Below are 11,485 nucleotides of genomic sequence, written 5' to 3'. Positions count from 1 at the left end.
TTGGTCAAATTGGGGTATGACTATATAATGAAATACTTTTCATCTAACAAACATGTTTATGAGCAAATACTATGAGAAAATGTCATCATAATGTATAATAGGTGCTCAAAAATATTTGTTGAATTGATTTGCATTTCATATATAGTATTGGCATAATACTATATATATATATATACAGCTTATATGCTGCTTTTTTCCCATTTGTCATCACGAACACATGTATAAACATTCTTTGAAAACATGACTTTTAATTGATTGCATAGTATTTCATTATATGCTAGTAAACAAATTAGGACTAACTATAATAAAATACATTGTATTGATCCTAGGAAAAAATATACATATTTCCCCAGATTTCTTTCATTATACCAAACCATATTGATAAATATTATGAAAGGAATTTTCTCTCAAGATTTATACATCTGTGTCTATCAAAAAAAAAAAAAACAAGAAAGAAAGACTACTGGGAACTAAGTCTAATTCTCCAAGGCCACCAGAGAAGACTCTACTGGTCTAGTATGAAATGATTATATTAATTATTGTACAATGCCCTTTTATAATGAGTACAGCATTTGAAACTTACAATAACCTTGTTATGTTGGTATGGCAGGCATTAAGCCCATTTTAGAAATGAAAATACTGAGATCAGAGAGGTATTTACTCAAAGTCACGTGGCTAATTAATGTTGGAAGCAAGCTCAATTCCTCTGACAGTAAATTCAGTCAATCCTCTTTCCAGTACATCTTGTTCTGCAATAAAGAACACCAATAATGGTTTTACAAAGGAAACATAGGGTATTTCTTAACCAAATATGACCAGTACCTGTATGTTAATTCTAAGAACTATTTTGGTTTTGCTACAGTTGTGGTTTTATGCTAGGTTTTTCTGTGTGACCCTCAGACATACTGAAATTCCAGGAGAAATATTTCTAATGCCTTAACTACCAGATTTTGAGAAGTGCTCTAGCTTCTTGCTTTGCAACAGAATTGGTAGAAAGGCTTAACAGATTGCTCAATCCTATTCTAAATCCCAGTGCAAGCTATCACTGAATTGACAGTGGGACAAAGGGAAGTGCTATTTGAAAACTACACTGTGCCATGGTTATGCAGCTTCAGTGGACTTGAGAATCACCTTAGAAAGTTTTCAAATGTAGATTCCTATGTACTATCTCTGACTGATCATATCATATTCTCCTGGGTTTAGGTTTTAAATCTGGTTTTGAATATAATCTCCAGGTGAATTTAATGCAGATACTCAGAAAAAATAATCTACACACCTGTAGATTTTTTAAATGGGATTTTTGGCAAAAAAGTGAAAAATCTTTAGAGTCTAAGTTCCTTCACAAAAATTAACTTTCATATAATCATATCCTTTTAAGCATGAACACCTCCATCTAATTTTTGTCAATCATTCACCCCAAGGACATTAGCTATTAAACAGAAGAACTTAGAAACAGGACATTAGCTGCAGACTAGCTGTTTCACTTTGATACCTTCAAAAAAACAGAGAATAATCCCCTTGGACCAGAGCACACACAGTTTACAGCAGTGAAATTGGATAGTAGAAGTGAAAAAGCTTTGAAGACCAATTCCTGAAATAAAAGATTATTTATTAGATGAGTTCTGAAACTGCTTCATATCAGAACCTGGGGAATCTTGTGAAATTTCTGATGCTCAGTTACCTGTAATTTCTTAAAATTCCTTAGGTTATGTTGAAGTGCAGCCAAGTTCAAGAATAGTGGATTAGACCTATCCTTGCATTTTTATAGTCTTGAATGGTTCAGTCTCATTAGAAATGGCAAAGCATTGAAAACCACTGCAATAAAATAAATTCACTGGACTCTCTGGGACCAAGTCCATTCTCATCAAAAAGCATCAGTGTTTTATGATGGTCATAAGCACAGCTGCCAAACAGTCCATTTTTTAAATTGTCCTTAAACATAGGTTTAGGTACTGACGGGTCTTGCCTTGAAGAAATTGGCACCCAAGTCAGGGGAATCTCAGGAAAGCAGCTGCCATACTGAACATTGCCACAGGGGAAAAGATCAGCCCTCCATTTCTGGGAATGCTTAGTCACAAACTGCATGTCATCAACCTCCCCAACCGAAAAACAACGTTTTTCCCTTCAGGTGAAACTGAGTCACTTTTCTAGAATGATGACAGCAGTAGAAGATGGTGGAAGGAAGTGCCAGGTTATGAAGGGATAAGGATAGCTTATCTCAATTTATTCAACCTACATGCCTCTGGATACAATTAGTTCAGAGAACCATTAAATTATGCAGACACCAATCTAGATAAAGTTATTTACTTCATAAAAGATTCACTTAGGTTTAAAGGAGGCACTGGTTTGTGTCTGATAGAGATCAACACATAATACCCAACCCTGACTTGAAATCAAGAGGCGTCATGTGACTAAGGGAGCATGCTGAACCAAACCACTCTCAGTCCTTTGAAGTTTCAAAGACATTTGGACCTTCCACATTGCTCAAAGTCTGCCTTATTTACCTGCACTAGAGCATCAATCTTACAATTCACTCCCCTGTCTGTTCTGGCAGCTTGGAATCATCTCCAACAGCATTTTGTCACTACTACCACCATTAATTCTCACTTCATTATCACAAAATGGCAGCTTTCTTTTCCATGCTCTCTTCCTATTTAACTTTATACCAGGAGTCTAAAGAGCTGTATTTGAGCATAGCCTTAATCCAGCTGTATAACTCTTACATGTTGTTTACATACTGTTTCTGAGTCTTATTTTCCTCATCTGCAAAATGGAGCTAGTAAATTCTGATCCATTAAAGTGTTGGGAGTTTTCAATGTCATGATAAAGTAAAGAAACTTTCTAAACTATAAAATTGTTACCAATGAGATTATTATTATCACTGTCCAGAAACCCGGGATACCCAAAGAATTTCTCTCTTCTTTTAGAATATCATCTTTACATCCAGTCTCCTACAGAGATCTCAGTGTGTCAGGATCTGAAACAGAATACCTCCTTGTGTTTGGAGCTCTGTGCCCTCTTGTGTGTAAGTCAAGTTAGTGTAACATAGTACAATAGCAATGGATTCAGTCAGAAGACCTGAGGGTTAGTCTTGTCCTTGCTGTAAGTAATGTAGGTTCCCTGAGAAAATTCCTCTTTTCTCATCTGTGAAGATGGGTATCAAAAGATCTATCCGAAAGGCTTCTTTTTAGAGTTTACATGGGAAAATGTATGTACAATTGCACATAAATAATATTTTTAAACTATGCAAACATCAGATTACGATGCAGAGTAATGGCTCTTAAACATTGTGATGCTTGTTAAAGATTCTCAGACAAATCTCTGGGATAATCATGTCAACTATTTGGAAATGGTGATTACAATATTGAAGTTTTAGGATTCAGATATGGGGTGACACAGAGTCAGAGTTAATGGCCTTTGAATCATTCCAAGACCATTTTCATGCAGGTAAACACACGTGCCTTTTACTGCACCACAGGTCTGGGCTCCTACTTTCTCCCTTGCTTTCAAGGCACTTCATTCTCTAGCCTTCCTGTTAATTTCTTCCCTATCACCGTTTTAATTTTGTTCCCTAAAAGTAATCACTAACATCATATTTTATCTTTTAACCCCTTTTTCTTTCTTCTCCTTCCACATGTTTTTGTTGGGGAAGCTTATCCAGCTGTATAGTTTTGATAAACATGCATTTATTAGAAATACAATATCAGCCAGCCCTTGTGCTTTACACAGATAACTTCTAAATCTGTATCTTTAATACTTGAATTTCTCTTCATTTCAACTCCCACAATTTCAAATTCTTGGTAGACATCTCCTAGAATTCCCAATGGTGCTAAAATAATAATAATAAAAATATAACACAACCTCATCTAAACCCCAAGCTTCTTCTCCTATCTGAACTTTGTCATCTTCTGTCCTTCTGTTACTGCTCCTACGATTTTCCAGGCTGTCAATGCATCTTTAAGTAGTTGCCACATTTTGACAATGTGGCCTCCATGATATTTCTCAGACACATTTTCTCCTCTGCATTTCTCCCTGGGGAAAAAAATAACTTAATTCATATCTTCACTATCTTTTCCCCAGATTACTGCATAAGCACGCTGTCAGATCACCTGGTTCCACAATCTTTTGATCCTATTCATCCTACTCAGATGCTTGTCAGAGCACTGTTTTTAAAGTTCATTTCTGATAAATGCTTCCTCCATTTCATATTACATTCTCATCTTGCCCATCTCCAAGGTCCTATTCACTATCTTCTCCTCGCCTTGAATTCTTCACCCTACTCTCTCCCTATAAGACTTACAACTAAATCTTGTCCTTTTGTTTTGAATAAAACTCAGCTTAAGTGTTGCCTTCTCCAGGATGCCTTCCATATTCCTCTTACCTGAAACTCACCCTACTCTCTCTAAGCTCCGAAGATTAACCCATTTTAGATTTTTGTGACTACATTTAGGGCTCTCCTGAAGTAGTATCATGCCTGATGCATCTCTGACTCCCTTGTATATTTTAATTGACCACAAAATGTTAACTGAATGACTTTTAATTCAATGGAAACAGCAGTGCTGTATCATCTCATCTGTAGAATGAACACCATCTCTCTCTGAGTGACGTTTCATGTAACAAGATTCCCAGCACATGAAGACACTTTCAATATATTTGTTTTCTCCCTATTGCTCTTTATCTACTTCTACTGTCTACCCAGAAGCCACATCCCAAGAACCACTCTTGTGTCATGGACTCTATAATACAAAATGATGATATTTATCATCGAGTCTACTATCTGCATAACACAGTCATTCAAGTCAGAAAAATGTAACCCCTTACTCAACAAAAATAACATAGATAATATTTTTTGGTGGTTAGGGGTGATTTTTATTTTATTCATAAAGGTTTTCAAGAAAGACTTTTTAATTTATGACATGTTTTCATTTTTCTTTTACACTTCTTATTGCATTCATTGTAGTAAAATTATTTCCTCCCTTTGTTAGTTCCTTTTAAAACATTATTCAACCATTTTTGGAACAGCTTTAGGTTTACAGAAAAACTAAGTGGAAAATATAGAAAGTCCTCATGTACCCCATTCAGTCCCCATCCCTGGATTTCCGCTGTTCTGAACATCTTGCCTTAGTGTGGTTTATTTGTTACAACAAATGAGTCAGTGCTACATTATTAACTGAATAGTTACATTAGAGTTTACATTAGAGTTTACTCTCTGTGTTGTACATTCCATAGGATTTTATAGTGGAAAGTGACTTGTTATCTCCCTGTGAATGACTCAGGAGAAATGTCATATGCATTTTTTTATTATCCCAGACTGTAGCAACTATACAGCATCTAGTAATACATTAATAAATGCCCATTTATTCAGTTGATCAACTGAATGGTTAATCACACTATAATAAATTAAGTATGTTTAGACCTCACTCTGTGCCTAGAACTGGGTTAATTAATGAGGGGAAAGGGGGAATAAATCTGGACTCCCTCCTTATGGATGTCACTAGACAGTATGAGTCATAATGACTTAGAATTGTTACATAATAACTCCTCTAAATTCAGAGCACTAGTGTGAAAATTGACCACACAGCAGAATCCTGTGTTTGAAAGTTAATTCTCTATAGTGAAAAATAGGTTTCCCAGTACATATTCAAGGTATTCAAATAGTGCAAATTCTAAGTGAAATATTTATCTACTATGCAAGTAAAAATAATTAGAAAGCATAGTTTGTGGGAGCAGTGGATATGGAATTTTCCTTTTCCCTTTACTCATGTAATCACACAATTTAATTCTTTCCTCCCCAATCACTCCCTTTCACCACTAACACTTACCTGAATTCCATGGTGAGCAATGAAATGGATACTTAGAATATGAGTTACTGGTAAAAAGTGTTTGTAGGAACAAAGTCAGGACAAATGTCTGTTACTGGGATTTCTGTTCAGGGGCAACTAGTACCTTGTCACAGGCATCTGAAGAAGAGAGGCAGAAAGAAAGTAGTTATTTAAGAATTAAAAGGATATTGGGTGGGGTTCATTGTTTATAAAGATACTCCTTCTTTTATGATGTAGTTTACTGGGAAAAATGTTTACCAGGTTCTTCATATGTGCTGGGCCCTATACTAACTATATCAATATAGGAAGGTAATAAGATGACTCGACCCCTCTGTTCACATATGCCTCCAGGAAAAGGGAGAAAATAGATGAATATAGATGAATAAAGCATGGTCTCCATGCCTTTAAGGAACACACAGTCAATAGAGAAAGACAAGGTAGGAACTACAGCATAGTGTCTAGAATAATGTAGGTGTTCTTTCAATAATTGTTCATTAGGTACCTATCACTTGCCAGATACTCTTTTAAGTGCTAGGGAGAGAACACTGAACCAAACAGGAAGAAGTCCCTGCCTCTAAGTTCCTTCTGTTCTAATATGTTATTTCACTTTCCTTCTCAGCCTACAGCTACTCCTGACTTTGTCATTCTGTGTCTTTTGTATATATTTTCATTTCTGGAAATGAGAAGGCACTTAATATTTTATGGTCTAATAGGGGAATACTTTACTGGTACAGAGAGTGAGAAGCTAAGCACCTAATGAGAAATGTAGATATAATGTTCCTCAGGTCCTGTGGAATTAGAGAGAGTGTTTATATCTGTTTGGGGAAAGTCAAGGAAGGTGAGCCATAAATTATAGTCCCATTTCGTTTTCTTTCTTTTTTTTGGACATTCAAAAGAAATGCAATGCAAGCAGAAAAGAACAGGTGAGTCACAGTCTCCAGTGAGATGTATGTGTACTGGGTCGTCAAGCACTTTTATTGTGGCTGAATGGGATGGACATGTGGCTGGGAATACTATGAAATAAGGTTGGAGGGTCAGATGAGAGTCTAGGGACTCTAAGATCATGGCTATATAGCTTGGATTTTGTCTTAAATGTAGAAGGAAGCTAATGAAGATTTTAAAACAGAGGATGATGTTATCTGAGTGGCATTTTCAGGAAGATGAATGTGGTAATATCACTGAGGACTAGAGAAAGAAATTGGGGACACAGACATCTTAACGTTAATTTAAAACAGTGAATAAATGTTCATGTGAACCTGTTCTACTCTAAGAACAGAAGCTAAAGTTTGTCTCCATGGACTATGCACTAAAGATTGTGATCTTGGAGATGGGCACCAAGATGCTAAAGAAGAATACTCAGGAAAGGTATGGCTGGTCTCTCAATGTCTACCTTGAGATTTATAAAGCTCCGGAGAAGATCCTACTTTCTCTAGGAAATAGACTAATGGAGTCATTTAGGAATATGACTTAAATGTCCCACCATCTGATGAGTCATGGTGTCAGCGGGTCCATGCTCAGAGCAGCGTGTTAATAAGATGACTCGACCCCTCTGTTTACACATGCCTCCAGGAAAAGGCAGAAAATTCTGGTTTCCCAAGTACCCAACTCCTTTTCAACTCAGCAATTCTCCCTGTACCTTGTTTCATACCACTCTGAGCTGAAAAACATAAGAGGAAAGCAGGAGGAATGAGCAGAAGTTACCACAGCTTTGCTCATGATGGTTATTCTCACTGAAATGGAGGCAATACAGACAATGTAGCAACAGGCACATAACTGTCTTCTGAAGAAACCGAACAGGAACGTGTACATACCCAAGACTGGGATACGTTGGGAAATAAGAAAAATAAAAACAAAAGGTAAAACATGAAGAATCACATTAAAAAATATGTATCTATAAATACACACAACGGCTGTTGGGTGGTTCCCATCCATCCACGTGTGAAACCATACGAAACCATCAAGCTGGCAGGCAGAGCGAAGAACCACTCGGAAGCAGCACCTGTGACGGTCTCTAAGGTAGCGCATCCCGGAGCTCGCGCGGAAGGACACGAGCTGTACTTTTGCCCATGTCTTAAACTGCTTCACTCCTACTTCCCTTTCTCTCCCTCTTGATCACTGGACTGCTTTGGGATACCAATCCCCCTGTGGGTCTTACATAAGTGAAACTTCCATGACAATTTTAGACAATGACATAACATAATGACCTATGGAAAGCTCTGAAATATTTAGGAAATGAAATTAACTTTCAACAGCTGCGTCATACGCTCTGCCTCAGATGCCCCTATTGACTTACTGATGCACATGTGTCCCTCTCGCTGGCACATGTTTTCACTCTGTGGCAGACTCCTAGTCATTCTTTAAGACACAACTCAGATTTAACTCCTATGTGAACCTTTCACTTTCCTTCTCAGCCTAAAGCTACTCCTGACTTAGTCATTCTGTGTCTTTTGTATATATTTTCATTAATGGAAATGATAAGGCACTTAATATTTTATCTAATTAATATCTTTCCTTCTAACTAGACCTGAGTGTCAGGACTATCTGATTCATCTTTGTTTTCCCAATAGCAAACAACACAGTCCACGATACATTAGAGGCAGACAATACACACCGGTAAAATAAACAAATGAGTAAATGAATTGGTTGACCTTTTTCCTTCCCTTCCTGACATTCTAGGTTTAACTAGTACTTTCTCAAGCACTTTGAGGATCTGCCACTCCCACCCACTGTCCCCACAGCTGGCCCTGTGGAAGTTTGCCTGGCCTTTGCCTTGGAGGTCATCCCTTTCTTTGGCTGGGGAGGGATCAGGCTTGGGTGTTGGAAATGAGTTCCATCATTGAGTCACAGTGCCTCTGGGCACTGCGGTTCCATTCCGTGTGAAAGGTCTCTCTGCAGCATTCTTGCAAGGTGAGTTTTCTAATTAGCTTTCCCTTATAAGGTGCCAGGGGAGATGATTGGTCAACACTGGGGCCCACAGAGAGGGAAACAGTGGCCAAGAAACTTCGCCTAAGGTTATTGGGTGGGCTGAAGCCTTGGAGTCAACATCTGGTGAGGATGTAATGATTCAGTGCTCTGTTCCCCACCCCAGTTTCCTCACCCAGCAGCTCTGTTCATTCTGCCTGGACTTCAAGAACATGCAATAGATGTGACTCTATGACCCAGCTACTGGTTACATTCTGCATGCTTGCAAGAATGAACAGGTGTAAGTGGCTTTGTCTTTAAATGACTAGAAGAGGACAGGGTGCTTCACTGAGTACCCTTGGAATCTAGGATATTTGTTTGAGACTGCTCTCCAGGAAGAAAGATGCTACAAGGCCTCAGAATTTACAGAACAATCAAGAGACTGAATAATAACTGAATAGCAATAGCACTCACATGTGTTGTGCCTTTTTACTATTTAAAAGACTTGTATATCTGCATACAGTCTTATGAAATGTGCAATTAAAATACATCTCTTTAGGATAAAATTAACAAATTGTTCTGTGTTAAAAATTGGGAAATGCAGTAAGAAAAACAAAAATTAATTTTACTTATAATCCCACCATTTGGAAATAACTACTGTTGATTTTAGGTATTTCTACTTTTTATATTTTTAACATAGTTATTATAACATGAGAGAGAGAATTATGATCTTAATTTTATGGGTAAGAAATGAAGACTGTAAGATGCCTGGAAGGGTAGTTTAGAAAATAAAAAAACTCAGTAGTCTGATCATATATTGTGTGATGCTGGCTACATCTTAAAATTTCTCCTGATCCATAATTTTCTCCCCAAAGATGATAAGAGATTTTAGAGCCAATGTCAACACTAGTTCAGAGTCCTGAGATGAAAAGTGATCCTTAAATTCCAACCATTGGTGTGATGAAAAGTCCATGTACATCTAATGGGGAAAGACACCTGCTAAATTAACTTATACCTTCAGACACGCTGCCAGAGTTACTATGAATTAATTATTTACCTGTTCCATATCCTTTTTCACTCAGCCCCAGATTTCAAGGAAAGGGAATGCAGTAGCTACCATTTTGACCCAGATAGTGAGTGGACAAGGGCATCGGCCAGCTGTGCTCCAGTAGTTAGGTATAGTGTAAAAGGTAGTTTCCTGCATTCAAATGATTTCACATCTTCTGGTTTGAACCTAGGTATTCTGTGGGTGCCACTCCCTCTCCTCTGATGCCCACACGTCATGACAAGGGAATGCCACCTGCAATAGGCAAAGATTGAAGGAGGTGGGGAAATGCACACTCTTGGGCAGAAGGATGCACAGGCTGCAGTGCATACAGCTCCCTATGGGAAAGCTGCTGAGGCAGGAAAAGGAAAGGATTCTGGTTTCTCTATTGCATTGCCGATTTTTTTTTCTACCATGTCTTTATTTTGGCTAGAAATTGCCTTCTCTTTAGGAGACAACTTTGATTCTGAGAGGCCAGAGGGACCGGTGTAGAATGTAAAAGAAACAGACTAGAGCTGTCGGCCTTGGCTCAGTCTGGCCTCTGGGCTCTGGGTTCAGGGCTAGAGAGGGCCCTTCTATCTACTAATCAGTGTGTAGCCACATTCACAGTGAAAAACAAGAGGCTCTCAGGGGAGAAATTCCATTCAGAAACAAAGACTAGGCATTATTAGTTGGAACATTCCTCCTATTGTATCATACCAAGGCTTGTCAGCAAAGGGCAGAGAACATCTCAGGTGTATAATTTACTAAAATTCCCAAATGTTGTTATTTACTAAACTCTGTTGAGTAACAGTGATGACGATGGTGGGCGTGATCATAATTACTGCTATTGAGTGTGTTCTGTACACCACTTGAAATGCATTTTTCTCTCTACAACCCTGTATAACAGGTATTCTTTTATGCCATTGCACAGATGAAGAAGATAATCTTCATAGAGAAGGTAAACAAAACAACTCTTCCACGATCACCCAGCTAGTTGGTAACTGGGTCAGAAAATAGAGTTTTCACAGCCTGTGACGTTCTTTCACTACTGGCTATCCCAGTGTCATGTGAGGGCCTTGGGTTTAGTCCATTATCACTGAAGAGGATGCAGGATGTGAAGGCTGGGTGGTCTGGGGGCTCCTGCACCTGTAGCACCAGGGCTCTTGATGTAAAAGGCGCTCAGGAGTAGATCCAACTGCACTGGGGTGGCAGAGCCTGAAGGCCTGGTGCAGCAAAGGCTGAAGCCTGAAGGGAAGGATCAGCCCTCACCAACTGCAAATTATTTCCTAGGTATCCTCTGAGGAAAGAAAGACGGGGGTGGGTGGGAGGCGGGGGTGGAGTCTTGCAATTATCTGCGGAAGGGCCTCAGTGGGGCCTGGATTAGACGCAGGAGGCCTATAGCTATTTCCTTTAGCAGTCAGGGCAGATCCCAGCTCACTTAGCTGCCTTCAGCTCCAGAGAAGTACTTTGTTTCATTTAGAAAGAGATTACCTTTAGACAAAAGTAGCACCAATATCCTGCCACCCTGATTTAAAGCAGGATGAAGATAAAATGATTCTCTGTCCCTCATGGCCTGTGCAGCCAGTGCCTTCCAGGGAAATGGCCCTCTCACAGGAGCAGCCCGGCTCTAGGCTTCTGAAGTGGCCTCTAAACCTCCGTGTTTTCAGAGCTCCAGTAAGAACTGTGCTCCCAGCCACAGGCTGGCCTAGTGAGGCCGCTAGCGCTGAGAGGGTGG

The sequence above is a fragment of the Manis javanica genome, chromosome 3 (genome assembly GCF_040802235.1).
Source record: "Manis javanica isolate MJ-LG chromosome 3, MJ_LKY, whole genome shotgun sequence".
In the NCBI taxonomy this organism is placed as follows: Eukaryota; Metazoa; Chordata; class Mammalia; order Pholidota; family Manidae; genus Manis; species Manis javanica.
Note: the sequence above shows the minus strand (reverse complement) of the source record.